Genomic DNA, 25,579 nt, shown 5'->3' with positions numbered 1-25,579 from the left:
GATCTCGGACGCTGATCACATGATAAAGTCCAGAGAAGAATGTTCAAAATTGTGATACACAACTAGGGTCACCCTGGGGAGAGCAAAGGGTCAGGGGAACACTCTCGCATAAATAACGTTTCGTGATTTGTTTTGTTTTTGTCATTGTTTAAAATAAATAAATATAATAATAATAATAATAATAATAATAATAATAATAATAAACATAACTTGTAAATAATGTAATAATAAAATAACAAATGAGGTTGGAGCAGCACCGTGGAGCAGTAGGTAGCACAATCACAGCAAAAAAGTAGCTTGTTCGAGCCCCAGCTTGATCAGTTGGCATTTTGCATGTTTGCATGTTCTCCCCGTGTTCGCTTGAGCGGGTTTCCTCCGGGTGCTCCGGTTTCCCCCACAAGTCCAAACACATGCGATCTAGGTGAATTGAATAAACTAAATCGGCCGTAGTGTGTGTGTGAGTGTGTGCAAGGCAGGCCCGTAGCTAGCCAGGTTAAAGGGGTGGTTCTTTTTTCTTAAAAAGTGGATCTTTTTGCTGCTATGCACCTCATTTACTATTTAATTATGAGATTTAAACACATTTTTAATCACAATTTTAGCTGAAGTGTATTTTTAAAATACAAAATAGCCTACCTCAGTTTTACATGTATCCAAATAACTACAAAATAAAGCAGCCACAAATTTATCAAAATAAAATCCTGTATTTTTTATTTTGAAAATAGTACAAAATACTTTTACAAGGGAGCATAACATTTCTTCACAAACCTTTAGGCATATTGGATCAATCCCTCCACCATTAAACTAATTTAGTGAAGTAAACAATGATTATAACAGCTTTTCTCTGAGCATCACCTCTACTGTAAGAATAAAAAATGTAAGTTTTATAACTTACTTTTTGCAATTGTACTCTTCAATACACAATATAAAACTTGAGATCTCTGAAAATTTGGGAGTTTTTGACAAGTAGACTGGAATATTATTTAATATTTTTGTCTCATACTAATATACTACATGAAGGTTTGTAATTAACTATAAAGAGCACCTGCAGAATAGCTACTGGCATTTGAAACAGCCAATTTATTTCTGTAGGTATCGCCACTGTAGGACTTGCTTATGTTGTTTGTCTTATTTTCCTGTCTGATTTTGACCTGCCCCCGAATTTACCCCTGATATTTGTCTGTTACTTTCTTTCTATGTAATGTGTCATTTCCATCCATTCTCCAAGAATTGAATTTTCAAAATACAAAAATACAAGACAAAGTATTCTGATACAAAATATGAAGCCATTTTCATAAACCACGTCAAATACATTTAAAAATATAAACTATTTTGTATTTAAAATACATATTTGACATTTTTTTATCATATATTATATCTTAGAAAAAGGGAAGAAAAAAATAATCTGTTTTAAATTAAAAACAAAGCCTATAATAAATATCATAATGGCCTGCACATTCAACTTTCCTCAGTCAGAATTTGTCCATTTGAATAATAATAATAATAACAATAATAATAATTATTATTATCAATAATAACAATAATGTAGAGCTTCACAGTTTTTCTAGTCTCTCTTGTAAAAAAAGTACATTTGAAAATTCATTGATTACAACAATTGTATTCAAATATTATTTTATTTTTAAGGGTTTTCAATGAGTGATTTTCACTATTTATGATGGCATAACAGTCAAATTAACACTTGTATGGGACAAATTCTGGACCTTTGTCAGAGAGTGGTGGGTCTTATAAAAAAATAATAAAATCTACAAATATATAATACAAATAAATGTACAACTGTCCCCATGTTTCTTGTTTTGGTATATTATTATCTTCATTTAGTGACAATATAGGCTAAGTAACACCATTTGACGGAGAAGAAGCTGACAGTGATCAAAAATGCGTTCTACCATTGTATGGCTTATCCTTGTTTTTGTATGATTTTTTTTGAGGACGACAAGCTTAATTCAGATCCTGTCACATTTTTTATAAGAAAATGTCAATTTTAGGAATAATTTCCCATATATTTTGTATCTAAATATAAATAAACATTTTCTCAAATAATCTAATAATAATCGTTGTTGTTGTACTTCTTATTTTATGATGGTTAAGACTTTTATAAATGTTCTATTGGATAATGATTACATAATTATTTAATAATAAATGTGTTATTATTGTTACCATTATCATTCATTTCTTCATTTTCTTGTCGGCTTAGTCCCTTTACTAATCCGGGGTCACCACAGTGGAATGAACCGCCAACTTATCCAGCAAGTTTTTAACGCAGCGGATGCCCTTCCAGCTGCAACCCATCTCTGGGAAACATACAGTACACACACACTCATACACTATGGACAATTTAGCCTACCCAATTCACCTGTACCACATGTCTTTGGACTGTGGGGGAAACCGGAGCACCCGGAGGAAACCCACGCAAAGGCAGGGAGAACATGCAAACTCCACACAAAAACGCCAACTGAGCCGAGGTTCGAACCAGCGACTTTCTTGCTCTGAGGCGACAGCACTACCTACTGCACACCACTGCCTCGCCCTGTTACTATTATCATTGTTGTATAACACAAGATTTTAATTGACTTCTGCACATCTGTAATTTAATAGTAGTTTAATAGTGTTTTTTAAAGACTTTTAGCCCACATTGAAAGAAAATGAGTAACATTTATTCATTCATTTTCCTCTGGCTTAGTCTCTTTATTCATCAGGGGTCACCACAGCGGAATGAACCGCCAACTTATCCAGCATATGTTTTACACAACGTATGCCCTTCCTGCTGCAACCCAGTACTGGGAAACATCCATACACTCTCATTGACACACATACACACGGCCAATTTAGCTTGTTCAGTTGACATATAGCGCATGTCTTGGACTTGTGGGGGAAACCGGAGCACCCGGAGAAACCCACGCCAATACACGGAGAACAAATTTGACAAATTTAGATTTATTGTTAGAAATTCAAGACCCACATGTACATTTTTTAAAAATAATATTAAAATGTGTTACTTTCTTAGGTTGATTACTGTCCTCGTGGTTTATAACAGCTGATGTTCACTTGACTCGTCAATAGATGTCGCCCGAATCCCGTTATTCTTTCTAAGCCACTAATTTGTAATTTCTCGATTATTCTGGCGCAACTATTACTGTCCCGTTTAATTTTTTTACTTTAGCTCGCATAATTGGGCCACTTTGACAGTTCTTTCCATCTTTACTAATTATACAAATATAAAGTTTACAAATATTTAAAGGGAACGCGTGTCACATCGTCAAATGTTGGCAATAAACCTTCAGCGAATTTAATGGTTCCGCCCGGATATACTGACAGATTTATCCAGCAACATTCAATCCCCTCGCAGCTTGACATCATCGTTATTTAAGTAAGTTGAATATTCATAACTGACACTGATTCTGGTGAAACATGTAAATACAGTCGCCTTGTTTTTAACGCCAGCAGCTGTCAATTTGTTTACGACTCATAATAAAGCACTTCACGCTTTCCTGCTAGCACGTTGAGATTAGCCACTTCAGTGCTGAAATTCATTTTATTGGATTCCGAGTTACGACGAGAACAACAAAATGTCATTTTAGAGGGCAACGACGTTGTGTTTTCGAAATACAGGCAGTACACGCCAACTTTCTATATGAAAGTGAGCACTGAAGATGTTATCGTGTGTTTTGTTCAGACTAAAACTCAGTCAGTTTTACTAGTTTTAAATGCATTTCTTAATGGCTGGGGTTTTCCATGTTAAGTCACGTTATATTTATAAATTTAGTCTATGTAATATGTTTTGTAAACACTTCTTACACTGCTAACAACTTAGATTCTATTTACTACTTCTTCTGGTTAAAAATGTGATCTGATAACTTAAGTTAATAATTATTTCTGTTCTCTTTTTATATAAAAAATGATTTCTTAATCAATCTTAATTTTTAATATATTTGTTGTTTTGTGTTTTTATATTGACAAAATCATTATTTAAAACACTTTCTAATCTGTTTTCTGTTTTACTTTTTAAATATAATATAGTATACAGATAATTATTATATAATATAGGAGCAATTGCATGCTAATGTCAACCTTGCCATGAAAAAAAACATTTCACCAAAATAGAGAAACCATTTTTAAAAATTTTTTTTTGTGTGTAGGCTTGTATTTTACAGTAATTTAGAAATACATAAAAATGTCTCTGTCAGTATTTTTAAACTATTATATGTGGTTTACCAAAGTCACACAAGTGCCAATTTCACATCTGTCACATTCAAAACGGAGATGTCACATCCATAATGAAGCTTTTCCCTTATAAATGCAAAAAGTCAAATAAAATAAAATCAGTAATGTTTGTTCAAGAAAGAACCGACTCTTTTCCTTTTGATTAGCTTTGTTTCTTTTGGGCTGTGCAGTTTAATTCATAGAATTGTATACTGCAAACTCGCAAACTTTTTTTGTCACATCCATACCGCATGTTTATTTTCCTCATTTAAAGTATAAAGCATGTTTATAGATTGATATTTTTCTGATCTCATAACTCTGTGGTCATTTGTTTTGGGAAATATAAGTAGTTGCTTCAGTGTAATGTTACTTTCTTTGTGAATTTATGTTTTGACTTTTACTGCAAATGTCACATCCATAACGCTGGAATTGCTCTTATAAGTCATTTTAAATTTCTTACATTGCTATTAATTTTTTGTTAAATAAAAATACAGGTCTAAATTAACAATTTTTATTTCTTATCTATTTTATATTCTGTTCTTTTTGATGAAAATAAAATGATTCTGGTTATATTATGTATAATACATAAATGGTTAACTGCATTAGACTGATCAAAGGAATTATCAGATTCCCATATATATTATTATTATTTTTATTTATTATATATTTTTCTATTCTATTTTTTTTTGTTTTGATGACTTTTATGGTCATTTGTAAGTTGGTTGGGATTAAATCATCTGCTATTTTATTAAATGTAGCACACACACACACACACACACACACACACACACACACACACACACACACACACACACACACACACACACAAACACAAACACATGTTGGTTTTGTGGTTTATGGTGATTCTCCATAGTAGGGCATTTTAATAGTGCATAAAGAAGTTTAATAAAGACTTTTATTGAACAATTTATACAATTAAGACTAAATTGTTTTGTTAAAATGTTACACTTGTTTTTTAAATTTCTGTAACTAAATACTGACTCTCTGCAGAAATTCATAAATCACTGTTTGTTTCACTTGAATATTTGTTCCATTGTGTTCATTAATGACTGTATTCTGTTTTTTTATATGTATATAATAAATTACATAAAATTAAAGCTGCAAGCAGCGATGATAGGGACCTCGCACCCGGGCTCACCGCCGCCCAGTGGCCTCAGGATGACAGAGAACAGCGAACAGTAATAATTTAAGCCGATATATAAAAAAAAATCTGAGAAAATCACAGATTTATGCCAAATTTCCTCCTGTCAGCAGGTGGCGCTATAACTGTGACTCACGATTGGCATGTAGATGTCTTCAGGAGAGGAAACTTATTAACCATGTGAAGTTTCAGGCAGATCGGACATTGTTTGGCTGAGTTATAAGCCAAACTGCCTTTTGTCAGCAGGTGGCGCTATGACAGACTCAATGTTGTTATGTAGATGTGTTCAGGAGAGGACTTTTATCAAACTTGTGAAGTTTCAGCCAGATCGGACTTTGTGTGGTTGAGTTATACTGCAAACTACCATCTGTCAGCAGGTGGCGCTATAACTGTGACTTAAGATTGGCATGTAGATGTCTTCCGGAGAGGAGTCTTATCAACCATGTGAAGTTTCAGGCACATGGGACATTGTGTGGCTGAGTTATAAGCCAAACTACCTTCTGCCAGCAGGTGGCGTTATGACTGACTCAATATTATTATGTAGATGTGTTTTGGAGAGGACTTTCATCAGCCATGTGACATTTTAGGCAGATCTGACATTGTGTGGCCGAGTTACAAGCCAAAATTCCTTCTGCCAGCAGGTGGCGCTATGACTCTGACTCAATATTATTATGTAGATGTGCTCAAGAGAGGACTTTCATCAACCATGTGAAGTTTCAGGCAGATCGGACATTGTGTGGCCGAGTTACAAGCCAAACTACCTTCTGCCAGCAGGTGGCGCTATGACTGACTCAATATTGTTATGTGGATGTGTTCAGGAGCGGACTTTTATCAATCATGTGAAGTTTCAGGCAGATCAGACATTGTGTGGTTGAGTTATAAGGCATTCCTGTTCCATGGCGAAGCGTTGAGGTTTGTCATGCCACCACAGACACGCCCCTCTGCAAAAACTCTAGATCTTTACAATATATCATCGCTAGAGCTTTCAGATGACACCACTCTATTTTGGTGCTGATACGGGAAAGTTTGTGGGAGGAGTTTGTTAGAGTGTCAATCATGTCATTTCCTGTGGCCAGCAGGTGGCGCTATAGCTGTAACTGGATATCGGCACGTAAACCTGTTCAGGTCAGGACTGTTATTAAATGTGTGAATTTTGAGGCAGATCGAATATTGCATGCCAGAGTTATAAAGACTTCCTGTTTTGTGGCGAATCATCAAAGTTTGCAAGGCCGCCACGGACACGCCCATCGATGAAAACTCTAAAGCTTCGCAATTTAACATCACCAAGGCTTTAAGATGACAAAACCCAATTTTGGTGTTTATCAGATAACATCCCTTGGAGGAGTTCGTTAAAATACAACGCCTGGAAATGGCAAAAGCGCCACTTTTTCGCCACAGGAAGTTAAAAATATCCGACTTCCTGTTGGGTTTGAGATATGGCTCCAAGAGACTTTTTCGTATGTTTTGCCATGTTTGAGGTGTGTGCCAATTTTTGTGCATGTGCGTGATTCGTAGATCGGGGGCTCGTCCATTTAATTTTTCTAGGTGGCGCTGTCGAGTCATTTTGCCACGCCCACTTCAATATTGTTATGTGGCTGTGTTCAAGAGATGACGTTTATCAACCATGTGAAGTTTCAAGCAGATCAGACATTGTGTGGTTGTGTTATAAGGACTTCCTGTTCCATGGCGAAGCGTTGAGGTTTGTCATACCGCCACGGACACGCGCCTCTGCGAAAACTCTAGATCTTCACAATATATCATCGCTAGAGCTTTCAGATAACACCACTCAATTTTGGTGTTGATACGATAAAATTTGTGGGAGGAGTTTATAATTCCGTAAATCATGTCATTTCCTGTGGCCAGCAGGTGGCGCTGTAACTGTATCTGGATATCGGCATGTAAACGTGTTCAGGTCAGGACTCTTATCAAACGTGTGAATTTTGAGGCAGATCGGATAATGCATGCCTGTGTTATAACGACTTCCTCTTTTGTGGCGAATCGTCAAAGTTTGCGAGGCCACCACGGACACGCCCATCGATGAAAACTCTAAAGCTTCGCAATTTAACATCGCCAAGGCCTTTAGATGACAAAACCCAATTTTGGTGTCGATCGGATAAAATCCCTAGGAGGAGTTCGTTAAAATACAACACCTGGAAATGGCAAAAACGCCACTTTTTCGCCGCAGGAAGTTAAAAATATCCGACTTCCTGTTAGGTTTGAGATATGGCTCCAAGAGACTTTTTCGTATGTTTTGGTGTGTTTGAGGTTTGTGCCAATTTTCGTGCATGTGCGTGATTCGTGGATCGGGGGCTCGTCCGTTTAATTTTTCTAGGTGGCGCTGTCGAGTCATTTTGCCACGCCCACTTCCGAAGCCCATAACAAACGTAAATTTTCGCCACTTCTGAGGCGTGTGCAAAGTTGCGTGAGTTTTCGGGCATGTTTAGCCCCTCAAAACCGCGATTCATTCCGCGGAAGAAGAAGAAGAAGAAGAAGAAGAATAATAAGAAACGGAGCAATTCCAATAGGGCCTTGCACCGTTCGGTGCTCGGTCCCTAATAATTAAAGCTGCAAGCAGCGATGATAGGGACCTCGCACCCGGGCTCACCGCCGCCCGGTGGCATCAGGATGACAGAGAACAGCGAACGGTAATAATTTAAGCCGATATATTAAAAATATCTGAGAAAATCACAGATTTATGCCAAACTTCCTCCTGTCAGAAGGTGGCGCTATAACACTGACTCATGACTGGCATGTAGATGTCTTCAGGAGAGGAAACTTATCAACCATGTGAAGTTTTAGGCAGATCGGACATTGTTTGGCTGAGTTATAAGCCAAACTGCCTTTTTTCAGCAGGTGGCGCTATGACAGACTCAATGTTGTTATGTAGATGTGTTTAGGAGGGGACTTTCATCAACCTTGTGAAGTTTCAGGCAGATCGGACTTTGTGTGGTTGAGTTATACTGCAAACTACCATCTGCCAGCAGGTGGCGCTATAACTGTGACTTAAGATTGGCATGTAGATGCCTTCAGTAATAGAATTTAATCAACTATGTGAAGTTTCAGGCAGATCGGAGTTTGTGTGGTTGAGTTATAAGCCAATCTACCTTCTGCCAGCAGGTGGCGCTATGACTGATTCAATATTGTTATGTGGATGTGTTCAGAAGAGGACTTTTATCAATCATGTGAAGTTTCAGGCAGATCAGACATTGTGTGGTTGAGTTATAATAACTTCCTGTTCCATGGCGAAGCGTTGAGGTTTGTCATGCCACCACGGACACGCCCCTCTGCAAAAACTCTAGATCTTCACAATATATCATCGCTAGAGCTTTCAGATGACACCACTCTATTTTGGTGCTGATACGGGAAAGTTTGTGGAAGGAGTTTGTTACAGTGTCAAACATGTCATTTCCTGTAGCCAGCAGGTGGGGCTATAACTGTAACTGGATATCGGCACGTAAACCTGTTCAGGTCAGGACTTTTATCAAACGTGTGAATTTTGAGGCAGATCTGATAATGCATGCCTGAGTTATAACGACTTCCTGTCTTGTGGCGGATCATCAACGTTTGCGAGGCCGCCACGGACACGCCCATCGACAAAAACTCTAAAGCTTCGCAATTTAACATCACCAAGGCCTTTAGATGACAAAACACAATTTTTATTGTCAATCAGATAAAATCCCTAGGAGGAGTTCGTTAAAATATAACGCCTAGAAATGGCAAAAGAGCCACTTTTTCGCCACAGGAAGTTAAAAATATACGACTTCCTGTTGAGTTTGAGATATGGCTCCAAGAGACTTTTTCGTATGTTTTGCCATGTTTGAGGTGTGTGCCAATTTTCGTGCATGTGCGTGATTTGTAGATCGGGGGCTCGTCCGTTTAATTTTTATAGGTGGCGCTGTTGAGTCGTTTTGCCACGCCCACTTCAATATTGTTATGTGGATGTGTTCAAGAGATGACGTTTATCAACCATGTGAAGCTTCAGGCTGATTGGACATTTTGTGGTTGAGTTACAAGGACTTCCTGTTCCATGGCGAAGCGTTGAGGTTTGTCATGCCGCCACGGACACGCCCCTCTGCGAAAACTCTAGATCTTCACAATATATCATCACCAGAGCTTTCAGATAACACCACTCAATTTTGGTGCTGATACGATAAAATTTGTGGATGGAGTTTGTTACTCCGTAAATCATGTCATTTCCTGTGGCCAGCAGGTGGCGCCGTAACTGTCTCTGGATATTGGCATGTAAACGTGTTCAGGTCAGGACGCTTATCAAGCGTGTGAATTTTGAGGCAGATCGGATAATGCATGCCTGAGTTATAACGGCTTCCTGTTTCGTGGCGAATCGTCAAAGTTTGCGAGGCCGCCACGGACACGCCCATCGACGAAAACTCTAAAGCTTCGCAATTTAACATCATCAAGGCCTTTAGATGACAAAACCCCAATTTGGTGTCGATCGGATAAAATCCCTAGGAGGAGTTCGTTAAAATACGACGCCTGGAAATGGCAAAAACGCCACTTTTTCGCCGCAGGAAGTTAAAAATATCCGACTTCCTGTTGGGTTTGAGATATGGCTCCAAGAGACTTTTTCGTATGTTTTGGTGTGTTTGAGGTGTGTGCCAATTTTCGTGCGTGTGTGTGATTCATGGATCGGGGGCTCGTCCGTTTAATTTTTCTAGGTGGCGCTGTCGAGTCCTTTTGCCACGCCTACTTCCGAAGCCCATAACAAACGTAAATTTTCGCCACTTCTGAGGCGTGTGCAAAGTTTCGTGAGTTTTCGGGCATGTTTAGCCCCTCAAAATCGCGATTCATTCCGCGGAAGAAGAAGAAGAAGAAGAAGAATTAAAGCTGCAAGCAGCGATGATAGGGACCTCGCACCCGGGCTCACCGCCGCTCGGTGGCCTCAGGATGACAGAGAACAGCGAACAGTAATAATTTAAGCCGATATATTTTAAAAATCTGAGAAAATAACAGATTTATGCCAAATTTCCTCCTGTCAGCAGGTGGCGCTATAACTATGATTCACGATTGGCATGTAGATGTCTTCAGGAGAGGAAACTTATCAACCATGTAAAGTTTCAGGCAGATCGGACATTGTTTGGCTGAGTTATAAGCCAAACTGCCTTTTGTCAGCAGGTGGCGCTATGACAGACTCAATGTTGTTATGTAGATGTGTTCAGGAGAGGACTTTTATCAAACTTGTGAAGTTTCAGCCAGATCTGACTTTGTGTGGTTGAGTTATACTGCAAACTACCATCTGTCAGCAGGTGGCGCTATAACTGTGACTTAAGATTGGCATGTAGATGTCTTCCGGAGAGGAATCTTATCAACCATGTGAAGTTTCAGGCACATGGGACATTGTGTGGCTGAGTTATAAGCCAAACTACCTTCTGCCAGCAGGTGGCGTTATGACTGACTCAATATTATTATGTAGATGTGCTCAAGAGAGGACTTTCATCAACCATGTGAAGTTTCAGGCAGATCGGACATTGTGTGGCCGAGTTACAAGCCAAACTACCTTCTGCCAGCAGGTGGCGCTATGACTGACTCAGTATTGTTATGTAGATGTGTTCAGGAGAGGACTTTTATCAATCATGTGAAGTTTCAGGCAGATCAGACATTGTGTGGTTGAGTTATAAGGAATTCCTGTTCCATGGCGAAGCGTTGAGGTTTGTCATGCCGCCACGGACACGCCCCTCTCCGAAAACTCTAGATCTTCACAATATATCATCGCTAGAGCTTTCAGATGACACCACTCTATTTTGGTGCTGATACGGGAAAGTTTGTGGGAGGAGTTTGTTAGAGTGTCAAACATGTCATTTCCTGTGGCCAGCAGGTGGCGCTATAGCTGTAACTGGATATCGGCACGTAAACCTGATCAGGTCAGCACTGTTAATAAATGTGTGAATTTTGAGGCAGATCGAATATTGCATGCTTGAGTTATAAAGACTTACTGTTTTGTGGCGAATCATCAAAGTTTGCGAGGCTGCCACGGACACGCCCATCGATGAAAACTCTAAAGCTTCGCAATTTAACATCACCAAGGCTTTAAGATGACAAAACCCAATTTTAGTGTTTATCAGATAAAATACCTAGGAGGAGTTCGTTAAAATACAACGCCTGGAAATGGCAAAAACGCCACTTTTTCGCCACAGGAAGTTAAAAATATCCGACTTCCTGTTGGGTTTGAGATATGGCTCCAACAGACTTTTTCGTATATTTTGCCATGTTTGAGGTGTGTGCCAATTTTTGTGCATGTGCGTGATTCGTAGATCAGGGGCTCGTCCGTTTAATTTTTCTAGGTGGCGCTGTCGAGTCATTTTGCCACGCCCACTTCAATATTGTTATGTGGATGTGTTCAGGAGAGGGCTTTTATCAACCATGTGAAGTTTCAGGCAGATCGGACATTGTGTAGTTGTGTTAAAAAGACTTCCTGTTCCATGGCGAAGCGTTGAGGTTTGTCATGCCGCCACGGACACGCCCCTCTGCGAAAACTCTAGATCTTCACAATATATCACCGATAGAGCTTTCAGATAACACCACTCAATTTTGGTGCTGATATGATCAAATTTGTGGGAGGAGTTTATAACTCCGTAAATCATGTCATTTCCTGTGGCCAGCAGGTGGCGCTATAACTGTATCTGGATAGTGGCATGTAAACGTGTTCAGGTCACGACGCTTATCAAACGTGTGAATTTTGAGGCAGATCGGATAATGCATGCCTGAGTTATAACGACTTCCTGTTTTGTGGCGAATCGTCAAAGTTTGCGAGGCCGCCACGGACACGCCCATCGATGAAAACTCTAAAGCTTCGCAATTTAACATCGCCAATGCCTTTAGATGATATAACCCAATTTTGGTGTCGATCGGATAAAATCCCTAGGAGGAGTTCGTTAAAATACAACGCCTGGAAATGGCAAAAACGCCACTTTTTCGCCGCAGGAAGTCAAAAATATCCGACTTCCTGTTGGGTTTGAGATATGGCTCCAAGAGACTTTTTCGTATGTTTTGGCGTGTTTGAGGTGTGTGCCAATTTTCGTGCATGTGCGTGATTCGTATATCGGGGGCTCGTCCGTTTAATTTTTCTAGGTGGCGCTGTCGAGTCATTTTGCCACGCCCACTTCCAAAGCCCATAACAAACGTAAATTTTCGCCACTTCTGAGGCGTGTGCAAAGTTGCGTGAGTTTTCGGGCATGTTTAGCCCCTCAAAACCGCGATTCATTCCGCGGAAGAAGAAGAAGAAGAAGAAGAAGAAGAAGAAGAAGAATAATTAAAGCTGCAAGCAGCGATGATAGGGACCTCGCACCCGGGCTCACCGCCGCCCGGTGTTCTCAGGATGACAGAGAACAGCGAACAATATTAATTTAAGCCAATATATATTTAAAAAACCTGAGAAAATCACAGATTTATGCCAAACTTCCTCCTGTCAGCAGGTTGCGCTTGGACTGTGTGTCAATATTGGCATGTAGATGTCTTTAGGAGATAAATTTTATCAACCATGTAATTTTTCAGGCAGATCGAACATTGCTTGCCTGAGTTATAAGTAACTTCCTATTGTCAGCAGGTGGCGCTATGACTGTGACTTGATATTGGCTTGTAGATGTCTTCAGGAGAGGATTTTATTCAACCATGTGAATTTTCAGGCAGGTCAAACATTGTGTGGCTGAGTTATCAGCCAAACTTCTGGTTGCCAGCAGGTGGCGCTATGACTGACTCAATATTGTTATGTGGATGTGTTCAGAAGAGGACTTTTATCAACCATGTGAAGTTTCAGGCAGATCGGACATTGTGTGGTTGAGTTATAAGGACTTCCTGGTCAATGGCGAAGCGTTGAGGTTTGTCATGCCACCACTGACACACCCCTCTGCGAAAACTCTAAAGCTTCGCAATTTAACATCGCCAAGGCCTTTAGATGACAAAACCAAATTTTGGTGTTGATCGGATAAAATCCCTAGGAGGAGTTCGTTAAAATACAACGTCTGGAAATGGCAAAAACGCCACTTTTTTTCAGCAGGAAGTTAAAAATATCCGACTTCCTGTTGAGTTTGAGATATGGCACCAAGGGACTTTTTCGTATGTTTTGGCATGTTTGAGGTGTGTGCCAATTTTCGTGCATGTGCGTGATTCGTATATCAGGGGCTCATCCAATTAATTTTTTTAGGTGGCGCTGTCGAGTTGATTTGCCACGCCCACTTCAATATTGTTATGTGGATGTGTTCAGGAGAAGACTTTTACCAACCATGTGAAGTTTCAGGCTGATCAGACATTGTGGGGTTGAGTTATGAAGCCTTCCAGGTCAATGGCGAAGCATTGAGGTTTGTCATGCCGCCATGGACACGCCCCTCTCCGAAAACTCTAGATCTTCACAATATATCATCACTAGAGCTTTTAGATAACACTACCCAATTTTGGTGCTGATACGATAAAATTTGTGGGAGGAGTTTGTTACTTTGTAAAACATGTCATTTCCTGTGGCCAGCAGGTGGCGCTGTAACTGTATCTGGATATTGGCATGTAAACGTGTTCAGGTCAGGACTGTTATTAAACGTGTGAATTTTGAGGCAGATCGGATAATGCATGTCTGAGTTATAACGACTTCCTGTTTTGTGGCGAATCGTCAAACTTTGCGAGGCCGCCACCGACACGCCCATCGACGAAAACTCTAAAGCTTCGCAATTTAACATCGCCAAGGCTTTAAGATGACAAAACCCAATTTTGGTGTCGATCGGATAAAATCCCTAGGAGGAGTTCGTTAAAATACAACGCCTGGAAATGGAAAAAACGCCACTTTTTCGCCGCGGGAAGTAAAAAATATCCGACTTCCTGTTGGGTTTGAGATATGGCTCCAAGAGACTTTTTCGTATGTTTTGGTGTGTTTGAGGTGTGTGCCAATTTTCGTGCATGTGCGTGATTCGTAGATCGGGGGCTCGTCCGTTTAATTTTTCTAGGTGGCGCTGTCGAGTCATTTTGCCACGCCCACTTCCGAGACCCATAATAAACGTAAATTTTCGCCACTTCTGAGGCGTGTGCAAAGTTCCGTGAGTTTTCGGGCATGTTTAGCCCCTCAAAATCGCGATTCATTCCGGAAAAGAATAATAATAATAATAATAATAATAATAAACGGAGCAATTCCAATAGGGCCTTGCACCGTTCGGTGCTCGGTCCCTAATAATTAAAGCTGCAAGCAGCGATGATAGGGACCTCGCACCCGGGCTCACCGCCGCCCGGTGGCCTCAGGATGACAGAGAACAGTGAACAATAACAATTTAAGCCGATATATATAAAAAACTTTAAAAATCCACAGATTTATGCCAAACTTCCTCCTATCAGCAGGTGGCGCTATGACTGTGACTCAGTATTGTCATGTAGATGTCTTTAGGAGAATAATTTTATCAACCATGTGAAGTTTCAAGCAGTTCTGACATTGTTTGGCTGAGTTATAATACAAACTACCTTCTGCCAGCAGGTGGCGCTATAACTGACTCAATATTGTTATGTAGATATGTTCAGGAGAAGACTTTTATCAACCATGTGAACTTTCAGGCAGATCGGACATTGTGTGGCTGAGTTATGAGCCAAACTACCTTCTGCCAGCAGGTGGCGCTATGACTGTGACTCAATATTGGCATGTAGATGTCTTCAGGAGTGGACTTTTATCAATCCTGTGAAGTTTCAGGCATATCAGACATTGTGTGGTTGAGTTATAAGGACTTCCTTTTTCATGGCGAAGCGTTGAGGTTTGTCATGCCACCACAGACACGCCCCTCTGCGAAAACTCTAGATCTTCACAATATATCATCGCTTGAGCTTTCAGATACACAACCACCCAAATTTGGCGCTGATATGAAAAAATTTGTGGGATGAGTTTTTTACTTTGTAAATCATGACATTTTCTGTGGCCAGCGGGTGGCGCTATAACTGTATCTGGATATCGGCATGTAAACTTGTTCTGGTCTGGACTTATATTAAACATGTGAATTTTGAGGCAGATCGGATAATGCATGCCTGAGTTATAATGACTTCCGGTTTTGTGGCAAATCGTCAAAGTTTGCGAGGCCGCCACGGACACGCCCATCAACGAAAACTCTAAAGCTTCGCAATTTAACATCGCCAAGGCCTTTAGATGACAAAACCCAATTTTGGTGTCGATAGGATAAAATCCCTAGGAGGAGTTCGTTAAGATACAAAGCCTGGAAATGGCAAAAATGCAACTTATTTGCCGCAGGAAGTTAAAAATATCCGACTTCCTGTTTGGTTTGAGATATGGCTCCAAGAGACTTTTTCGTATGTTTTGGCGTGTTTAAGGTGTGTGCCAATTTTCATGCATGTGCGTGATTCGTAGATCAGGGGCTCGTCCGTTTAATTTTTATAGGTGGCGCTGTCGAGTCATTTTGCCACACCCATTTCATTATTGTTATGAGGATGTGTTCAGGAGAGGACTTTTATCAACCATGTGAAGTTTCAGGCAGATCGGACATTGTGTGCTTGAGATATAAGGACTTCCTGTTCCATGGCGAAGCGTTGAGGTTTGTCATGCCGCCACGGACACGCCCCTCTCCGAAAACTCTAGATCTTCACAATATATCATCGCTAGAGCTTTCAGATAACACAACCCAAATTTGGTGCTGATACGAAAAAATTTGTGGGAGGAGTTTGTTACGATGTAAAACATGTCATTTCCTGTGGCCAGCAGGTGGCACTATAACTGTATCTGGATATCGGCATGTAAACTTGTTCAGGTCTGGACTCTTATCAAACGTGTGAATTTTGAGGCAGATCGGATAATGCATGCCTGAGTTATAACGACTTCCTGTTTTGTGGCGAATCGTCAATATTAATTTAAGCCGATTTATATAAAGAACCTGAGAAAATCACTCATTCATGCCAAACTTTCTCTTGTCAGCAGGTGGTGTTATGACTCTGACTCAAGATTTGCATGTAGATGCCTTCAGTAGAGGAATCTTATCAACCATGTGAATTTTCAGCCAGATCGGACATTGTTTGGCTGAGTTATATGTAATTTCCTGTTGCCAGCAGGTGGCGCTATGACTGTGACTCGATATTGGCATGTAGATGTCTTCAGGAGAGGATTTTAATCAACCATGTAAATTTTCAGGCTGGTCAGACTTTGTGTGGCTGAGTTATAAGCCAAACTACCTGTTTCCAGCAGGTGGCGCTATGACTGTGACTCAATATTGGCATGTAGATGTCTTCAGGAGAGGACTTTTATCAACCATGTTAAGTTTCAGGCTGATTGGACATTGTGTGGCTGAGTTATAAGCAAAACTACCTTCTGTCACTAGGTGGCGCTATGACTGACTCAATATTGGCATTTAGATGTCTTCAGGAGAGAAATTTAATCAACCATGTGAAGTTTGAGGCAGATCAGACATTGTGTGGTGTAGTTATAAGGACTTCCTTTTTCATGGCGAAGCGTTGAGGTTTGTCATGCCACCACATACACGCCCCTCTGCGAAAACTCTAGATCTTCACAATATATCATCGCTTGAGATTTGTGTTTCAGATACACAACCAACCAAATTTGGTGCTGATATGAAAACATTTGTGGGATGAGTTTATTACTTTGTAAATCATGACATTTTCTGTGGTCAGCAGGTGGCGCTATAACTGTATCTGGATATCGGCATGTAAACTTGTTCTGGTCTGGACTCTTATTAAACATTTGAATTTTGAGGCAGATCGTATAATGCATGCCTGAGTTATAATGACTTCCGGTTTTGTGGCGAATCGTTAAAGTTCGTGAGGCCGCCACGGACACGCCCATCGACAAAACCTCTAAAGCTTCGCAATTTAACATCGCCAAGGCCTTTAGATGACAAAACCCAATTTTGGTGTCGATCGGATAAAATCCCTAGGAGGAGTTCGTTAAAATACAACGCCTGGAAATGGCAAAAACGCCACTTTTTCACCGCAGGAAGTTAAAAATATCAGACTTCCTGTTGGGTTTGAGATATGGCTCCAAGAGACTTTTTCGTATGTTTTGGCTTGTTTGAGGTGTGTGCCGATTTTCGTGCATGTGCGTGATTCATATATCGGGGGCTCGTTCGTTTAATTTTTCTAGGTGGCGCTGTCGAGTCTATTTGCCACGCCCACTTCAATATTGTTATGTGGATGTGTTCAGGAGAGGACTTTTATCAACCATGTGAAGTTTCAGGCAGATCGGACATTGTGTGGTTGAGTTATAAAGCCTTCCTGGTCAATGGCGAAGCGTTGAGGTTTGTCATGCCGCCACAGACACGCCCCTCTCCGAAAACTCTAGATCTTCACAATATATCATCGCTAGAGCTTTTAGATAACACTACCCAATTTTGGTGCTGATGCGATAAAATTTGTGGGAGGAGTTTGTTACTCTGTAAAAACATGTCATTTCCTGTGGCCAGCAGGTGGCGCTGTAACTGTATCTGGATATCGGCATGTAAACGTGTTCAGGTCAGGACTGTTATTAAACGTGTGATTTTTGAGGCAGATCGGATGATGCATGCCTGAGTTATAACGACTTCCTGTTTTGTGGCGAATCGTCAAACTTTGCGAGGCCGCCACGGACACGCCCATCGACGAAAACTCTAAAGCTTCGCAATTTAACATTGCCAAGGCCTTTAGATGACAAATGCCAATTTTGGTGTCGATCGGATAAAATCCCTAGGAGGAGTTCGTTAAAGTACAACGCCTGGAAATGGCAAAAACGCCACTTTTTCGCTGCAGGAAGTCAAAAATATCCGACTTCCTGTTGGGTTTGAGATATGGCTCCAAGAGACTTTTTCGTATGTTTTGGTGTGTTTGAGGTGTGTGCCAATTTTCGTGCATGTGCGTGATTCGTAGATCGGGGGCTCATCCGTTTAATTTTTCTAGGTGGCGCTGTCGAGTCATTTTGCCACACCCACTTCCGAGACCCATAATAAACGTAAATTTTCGCCACTTCTGAGGCGTGTGCAAAGTTGCGTGAGTTTTCGGGCATGTTTAGCCCCTCTAAATCGCGATTCATTGGAGAGAATAATAATAATAATAATAATAATAATAATAATAATAATAATAATAAACGGAGCAATTCCAATAGGGCCTACGCACCGTTTCGGTGCTCGGTCCCTAATTAAAGCTGCAAGCAGCGATGATAGGGACCTCGCACCCGGGCTCACCGCCGCCCGGTGACCTTACGATGACAGAGAACAGCGAACAATAATAATATAAGCCGATATATATATAAAAACCTAAGAAAAATACAGATTTATGCCAAACTTCCTCCTGTCAGCAGGTGGCGCTATACCTGTGACTCAAGATTGGCATGTAGATGTCTTCAGGAGAGGAATTTAATCAACCATGTGAAGTTTCAGGCACATGGGACATTTTGTGGCTGAGTTATAAGCCAAACTACCTTTTGCCAGCAGGTGGCGTTATGACTGACTCAATATTGTTATGGGGATGAGTTCAGGAGTGGACTTTTATCAAACATGTAAAGTTTCAGGCAGATCAGAGATTGTGTGGAGATTGTGTTATAAGACAATTTACATTCTGCCAGCAGGTGGCGCTATGAAAGACTCAATATTATTATGTAGATGTGCTCAGGAGAGGACTTTCATCAACCATGTGAAGTTTCAGTTAGATCGGATGTTGTTTGGCTGAGTTATAAGCCTATCTACCTTCTGCCAGCAGGTGGCGTTATGACTGACTCATTACTGTTTTGGGGATGTGTTCAGAAGAGGACTTTTATGAGCCATGTGAAGTTTCAGGCTGATCTGACTTTGTGTGGTTAAGATATAAGGACTTCCTGTTCCACGGCGAAGCGTTGAGGTTTGTCATGCCGCCACGGACACGCCCCTCTGCAAAAACTCTAGATCTTGACAATATATCATCACTTAAGCTTTCAGATAACAACCCACCAAATTTGGTGCTGATACAAAAAAATTTGTGGGAGGAGTTTATTACCCTGTAAATCATGACATTTCCTGTGACCAGCAGGTGGCGCTATAACTGTATCTGGATATTGGCATGTAAACGTATTCTAGTCTAGACTCTTATTAAACATGTGAATTTTGAGGCAGATCAGATAATGCATGCCTAAGTTATAATAACTTCCGGTTTTGTGGTGAATCGTCAAAGTTTGCGGGGCCGCCACGGACACGCCCATCGACAAAAATTATAAAGCTCCGCAATTTAACATCGCCAAGGCCTTTAGATGACAAAACCCAATTTTGGTGTCGATAGCATAAAATCCCTAGGAGGAGTTCGTTAAGATACAACGCCTGGAAATGGCAAAAATGCCACTTATTTGCCGCAGGAAGTTAAAAATATCCGACTTCCTGTTGGGTTTGAGATATGGCTCCAAGAGACTTTTTCTTATGTTTTGGCGTGTTTGAGGTGTGTGCCAATTTTCGTGCATGTGCGTGATTCATAGATCAGGGGCTCATCCGTTTAATTTTTATAGGTGGCGCTGTCGAGTCATTTTGCCACGCCCACTTCAATATTGTTATGTGGATGTGTTCAGGAGAGAACGTTTATCAAGCATGTGAAATTTCAGGCTGATCAGACTTTGTGTGGTTGAGTTATGAGGACTTCCTGTTCCATGGCGAAGCGTTGAGGTTTGTCATGTCGCCACGGACACGCCCCTCTGCAAAAACTCTAGATCTTCACAATATATCACCGATGGAGCTTTCAGTTGACGCCACTCAAATTTGGTGCTGATACGAAAAAATTTGTGGGAGGAGTTTGTTACAGTGTAAAACATGTCATTTCCTGTGGCCAGCAGGTGGCGCTATAAGTATATCTGGATATGGGCATGTAAACGTGTTCAGGTCAGGACTCTTATTAAACGTGTGAAATTTAAGGCAGATCGGATAATGCATGCCTGAGTTATAACGACTTCCTGTTTTGTGGAGAATCGTCAAAGTTTGAGAGGCCGCCACGGACACGCCCATCGATGAAAACTCTAAAGCTTCGCAATTCAACATCGCCAAGGCCTTTAGATGACAAAACCCAATTTTGGTGTCGATCGGATAAAATCCCTAGGAGGAGTTCGTTAAAATACAACGCCTAAAAATGGCAAAATCGCCACTTTTTCGCCGCAGGAAGTACAAAATATCCGACTTCCTGTTGGGTTTGAGATATGGCTCCAAGAGACTTTTTTGTATGTTTTGGCATGTTTGAGGTGTGTGCCAATTTTCGTGCATGTGCGTGATTCGTGGATCGGGGGCTCGTCCGTTTAATTTTTCTAGGTGGCGCTGTCGAGTCATTTTGCCACGCCCACTTCCGAACCCCCTAAAACCCAGCCATTTACACCGCGTTTGGTGTGTGTGCAAATTTTCGTGAGTTTTCGGGCATGTTTAGACCCTCAAAAGTGCCCCGATTGGGGGCGGAATAATAATAATAATAATAATAATAATAATAAAAAACGGAGCAATTCCAATAGGGCCTACGCACCGTTTCGGTGCTCGGTCCCTAATAATAATAATAATAATAAAAAACGGAGCAATTCCAATAGGGCCTACGCACCGTTTCGGTGCTCGGTCCCTAAAAACGGAGCAATTCCAATAGGGCCTACGCACCGTTTCGGTGCTCGGTCCCTAATAATAAACAGAGCAATTCCAATAGGGCCTACGCACCGTTTCGGTGCTCGGTCCCTAAATACATTAAGTACATTTATATTTCACTCGCCTATAAAATCATCCCAATCACTCTAAAGCAGGGGTATCCAAACTTGGTCCTGGACCTGACCTGCAGATTTTAGCTTTAGTTTTAATGAAAAACACCTGAACCAGCTAATCAAGCTCCAGGTAGGTGTGTTGAGGGCGCTAAACTCTGCAGGACACCAGCCTTATCTCTATATTTATGCTGTTGCATTCAGAATTATTAGCCCCCCCCTTTCAATTATATATAAACAGTTTAAGTCAGAATTATTAGCCCCCCTTTGATTTTTTTAGGTCTTTTTAAATATTTCCCAAATTATGTTTTATGGGGCAAGGAAATTTTCACAGTATGTCTAATAATATTTTTTTCTTCTGGGAAAAGTCTTATTTATTTTATTTTGGCTAGAATACAAGAGGTTTTTAATTTTTTTTGAATTGGAAGGTGTGTCCAAACCTTTGGATATATATATATACAGGGCTCGAAATTGCGACCATTTTGGTCGCATATGCGCCCGAAAATTAATCTATGCGACCTTATGATATATTTGGGCGCATTAGTGCGACTGCTGATAATGGTTGTAGTGCGACCTGTTTTGATTTTTTGTAAAAACGTGCTGAATCGCTCTTCCCTGCCGCAATATTGGTTCATATTAGCTGTCAATCACTCAAGGTATTCCGCTGTCAGATGACAGGGAAGGAGCTTTTATGACCACGGGAAATGCAAACGGCAGAAGAGTACACAGCAAATTCATCTGAGTTAAATTCTCGGTGTTGAAGCATTTCAGAGTAAAGTGTTGACGTTAAAGAGTTAGATTTTGATAAATGAATATAATAAGAGTTAGAATTGATTTTATTCAGTGCGAAATCAAGGAGTTATCTTTTCTACACTTGGTGGTGTTATTTCCAACATCCGGGAATTCATGCAGCCCCAGTCACTGAAGAATTTTCCAGACGCCATTTTCCATCTGAGGTTTAGAACAGCAACTGGTGAGTCAAACTACCTAAATGTTGGTATTTTACTGACTTTCTTTAAGGAAATACAGTTGTAAACATATTGTTAAGTTAATAACTTTAGAATGGAGTGACAATTTTAATCTTCTGCGGTTCATTCATGGTCGATTGTGTATCTAGCTTAACTGCATTAATATTCACTTCTTTTCAAGAATGTTTTTATATATGCTCACGCATACAGTGCATAAAAATATCAAATGTACATGTTCAACACATTTCTGTCACGCTTAATGCCATTTTGTGCGTTGTTACCCATCTGTAAAATAAAATCGACACTTCTCCTTTAATTCGAAGCAAACTAGCGAGGGAATCCCCGGAGCACCCTAACCTTAGCCTACTCTGCCCGGATGCTAACGGCAACACAGGACGGTTTCCATAAGCTCTGGAGAGTTTCTAAAACATATCTGGTGAGTAAATGAACATATGCTTACTTGTAAAAGGCTTCCTGACTAAAACATATGATTGTTTGTTATTCGTGTACGTTAATTTGGTTGTTTTAAACACCGCGGCCCTTTTAAACTGGTTCATTCCTTGCCGTCCATATACCGCTAGTTGATAGACTCGCGTGATAACGTACGCTTGAATTATATTAAGCGTTTACAACCATTAAAGTCGGAATGTTAACATTAATGTCTTTAAATGACCGCGTTTGCACTTTCTCAGACTTTTAAGGTTACAGAAGTCTCCCGGAAGTTGTGGGACTAACATTAACGTTATCCCGCAAATGCACAGAGACTCCCAGATGCCCAAGTAGATGCCCGCAAATGAATGATAATCTCCCGGAAATCGCGCGTCTCCCGCCCGGTCATTAAACACTTTGCACACCCCTCTCCACCGCATCCCTCCCAGCTCTTCAGGTACGTCGCGCGCAAGTCACCCCCACCGCTCTTTAGGTACGTCGCGCGCAACTCATCCCATTGTTCATTAGGTACTCATTTCTCCCGCTACCTCCCGCAAATCAACTCTGTATCCGACCTGAAACTTGCCTTTAGTACTTATTCATTGTTGCTCTTAGTTGTGTAAATTGCTTCCTTGTCCTCATTTGTAAGTCGCTTTGGATAAAAGCGTCTGCTAAATGACTAAATGTAAATGTAAATGTAAAATTACTTTTCCCAACTCGGGATGTCTGACGTTAGTAAGTTAGGCTATTTCTGTAGTCAGGAACATCTTAGTCAAGCTTTTTCTCCCGCATGATATTGTGCTTAAAACTATAGGCTAAACTTAGCATGTACTGTACACAACATTTCCGTTTTATTAAAGACAATTTAGTGCGTTGTAAACAGCCACCTGTCTGTAAAATTAATCAACTGATTCATATTTGAGCAGCCTAATGATGATACAGGTTTGATTTGTAGATTTATTATCAATAATCAACATCTGAATCAAAAGATATCTGAAAAAGTGTAAGGCATACTTTGTGATGTTCATCTCTCTTTTTATCTGAAGGTTATGCGTATGTGTTAGATACTAATTTTTTGTTGTTTTTTTTAACAGCCACAGTTCTCTATACAATAACACAAGACCCTGTGACGGTGGCTGATTAGAGACGGATGGTGTATTTCCAGAGTTGGTGAAATGACCAAGCACACCTTCTTGGTCATATGTGGTGATAATAATGAAGGTATGTTTGATAAAGTTCTGTATTTGTTTCACAATAAGCTGAGAGGGTATTAGAGCATTAAAGAATAATGAATGACATGAAGGTGATAAGTTTTGTATTGTGGGTGAACTGTTACTTAAATAATGTTTTGCTCTTTACTTTGCACTTTTCCTCTTCTGCTTATCCTAATATTTTAGATTATATTTGGACCTGAAACATCTGCTAGACTCCAGTAAAGGGGGCCTCAATACTGGACCTGAAAGGGCCTAACAAGTTGAATCTGGTAAAGAAACACGCACGCACACACGCACGCACGCACGCACAGGAAACTGTTGTTTATGAAGTTTATGAATATTTTTTACACTGTGGCCAATATTTTGGGGAAATCAGCATCACTAAATGATATAAAAGATTTTAAGCTCCTCTAAATTTTGCTCCAAGTGTTGTGTTAAATTCAGGATTCTGGACAGACAGCTGCCTGTTTTTCCAGTTCTAGTCATAGTGGTTAACCTAGTTGTTTTTGGAGATCCAACAGTGATGTATGTGTTTTTTCTACTTTTCCATATCCTGTCACATCAACCAGCTGGGAGAGTCAAGTTGTGGATCATCATGAAGATTTTCAAACGGTGAGTTTAGATTTCTTGAATGTTTTATTTACTTTAAATGTTCTTTTAAATATATCATAGAATTTGATTGCAATTTGTTTTCAAACATTTTTCTTAGTCATGCTGGAGTCTTGAAGAGTTCTTAGATGTGCATCACCCTATATCCGTGTATCAGGAACCACCAGACGAGCGATCAGCAGCTACTACATTGTCATGGATAAAAAGGTCATCCTGTGGCTGGGAAGCACTTCATTCACAGGACATGCTTGATGAGATTTCCTAGCTCCAGTTTGTTTTCACACAAGATTACAGCATTTATACCTTCATATAAACTGCTGTGTTTGATATGGAGGACCAAGGAAACACCAGAAGTGAAAGATTTGCAAGCCAAGTTGTTTAAAATGTAATTTCAGAAGAAAACTATGCGTTCAGAAGAAAACTATGAGTGACGATATATTGAACTTTCAAATTGCTCTGATAACACATCAAGTTTGGACCAAAGGACTGAAACAGCCTTTTTGAGCACTGGTCATACATATTTTGTTGATACTGTCTGTACTAATAAAACATTTAAAGCATATTTGACATTGTTGCATTTTAAAAACTGAATGAATTGTTGAAGTGGTGAATGTTTTCAAATAAAATGTTTTTTCTTTTGTAATTTACAGTCTATTTGACCTTTTTACCATATTTACACTCAAGAGAGTTGAATAAAATAACAATATATTACACCAGGCGGTGTTAAATATAGTTAAATTTTTTAACTCTGCCCAGAGTTAAAATTAACCCTTACTTCGGTGTCAATGTGCCAACCCTTTTGAAAGTGTTGATTTAACTTTGTTTTGAGTGGACCCCATGAGACACTTTCAAAGTGTTGAAATTAACACCCATAGAGTTGTTTTGGGTCCCCATATTTTGCTGTGTAAAAACATAAAGCACACAGGTTTGCAAACCCCACCTAAAATTGAGGTGCAGATGAAAGCGATCATGACACGTCACGTGGTGAATAATAATCCACCAGCTGAGATCAATCGAGTACGCGCTTCATGGAGAAGGCGCCCGAATCTCCATGCGTCGCATTCACTGCGTGTTCAGCGCAAATGTCCGCTAAAAGTCAAATCTAATACCATCGCCAAAGAAGCTCGCCTTTACTAAGTTTACACTGAAACTGCGGCTCATAACAAACAGCGGTATTCCGCCGGTGGTCATCGCAAGAGTCTTGCGCTGCCTGCTCATAAATTGGGTCGGCTGACTCGCCAGCTTTTCCACTAACACAGAAAAATGAAGATCATCTCAGACTGAACCTTTAAATTGACACAAACGGAAACCAAATCTTTTAAAGAGTGAT

General features: G+C 40.3%; 1 protein-coding gene across 4 annotated transcripts in view; it reads left to right on the top strand.

The window, feature by feature from the left end:
• Positions 1-3,306: 3,306 nt before the first annotated feature.
• The window catches only part of exd3 (exonuclease 3'-5' domain containing 3), a 123,520-nt gene continuing 101,247 nt past the window's right edge, over positions 3,307-25,579 (top strand). For all 4 annotated transcript variants that reach the window (XR_015500830.1, XR_015500828.1, XR_015500829.1 and 1 more), the window contains exon 1: positions 3,307-3,385. The gene's annotated coding sequence lies outside the window, so the exon portion shown is untranslated. The remainder of the gene's footprint in view (positions 3,386-25,579) is intronic.

This window comes from Danio rerio, chromosome 10 (assembly GCF_052040795.2).
Source record: "Danio rerio strain M-AB ecotype USA chromosome 10, GRCz13ab, whole genome shotgun sequence".
Classification (NCBI taxonomy): Eukaryota; Metazoa; Chordata; class Actinopteri; order Cypriniformes; family Danionidae; genus Danio; species Danio rerio.
The sequence above is the reverse complement of the archived record's forward strand: the minus strand, read 5'-3'. Positions and strand labels throughout refer to the sequence as shown.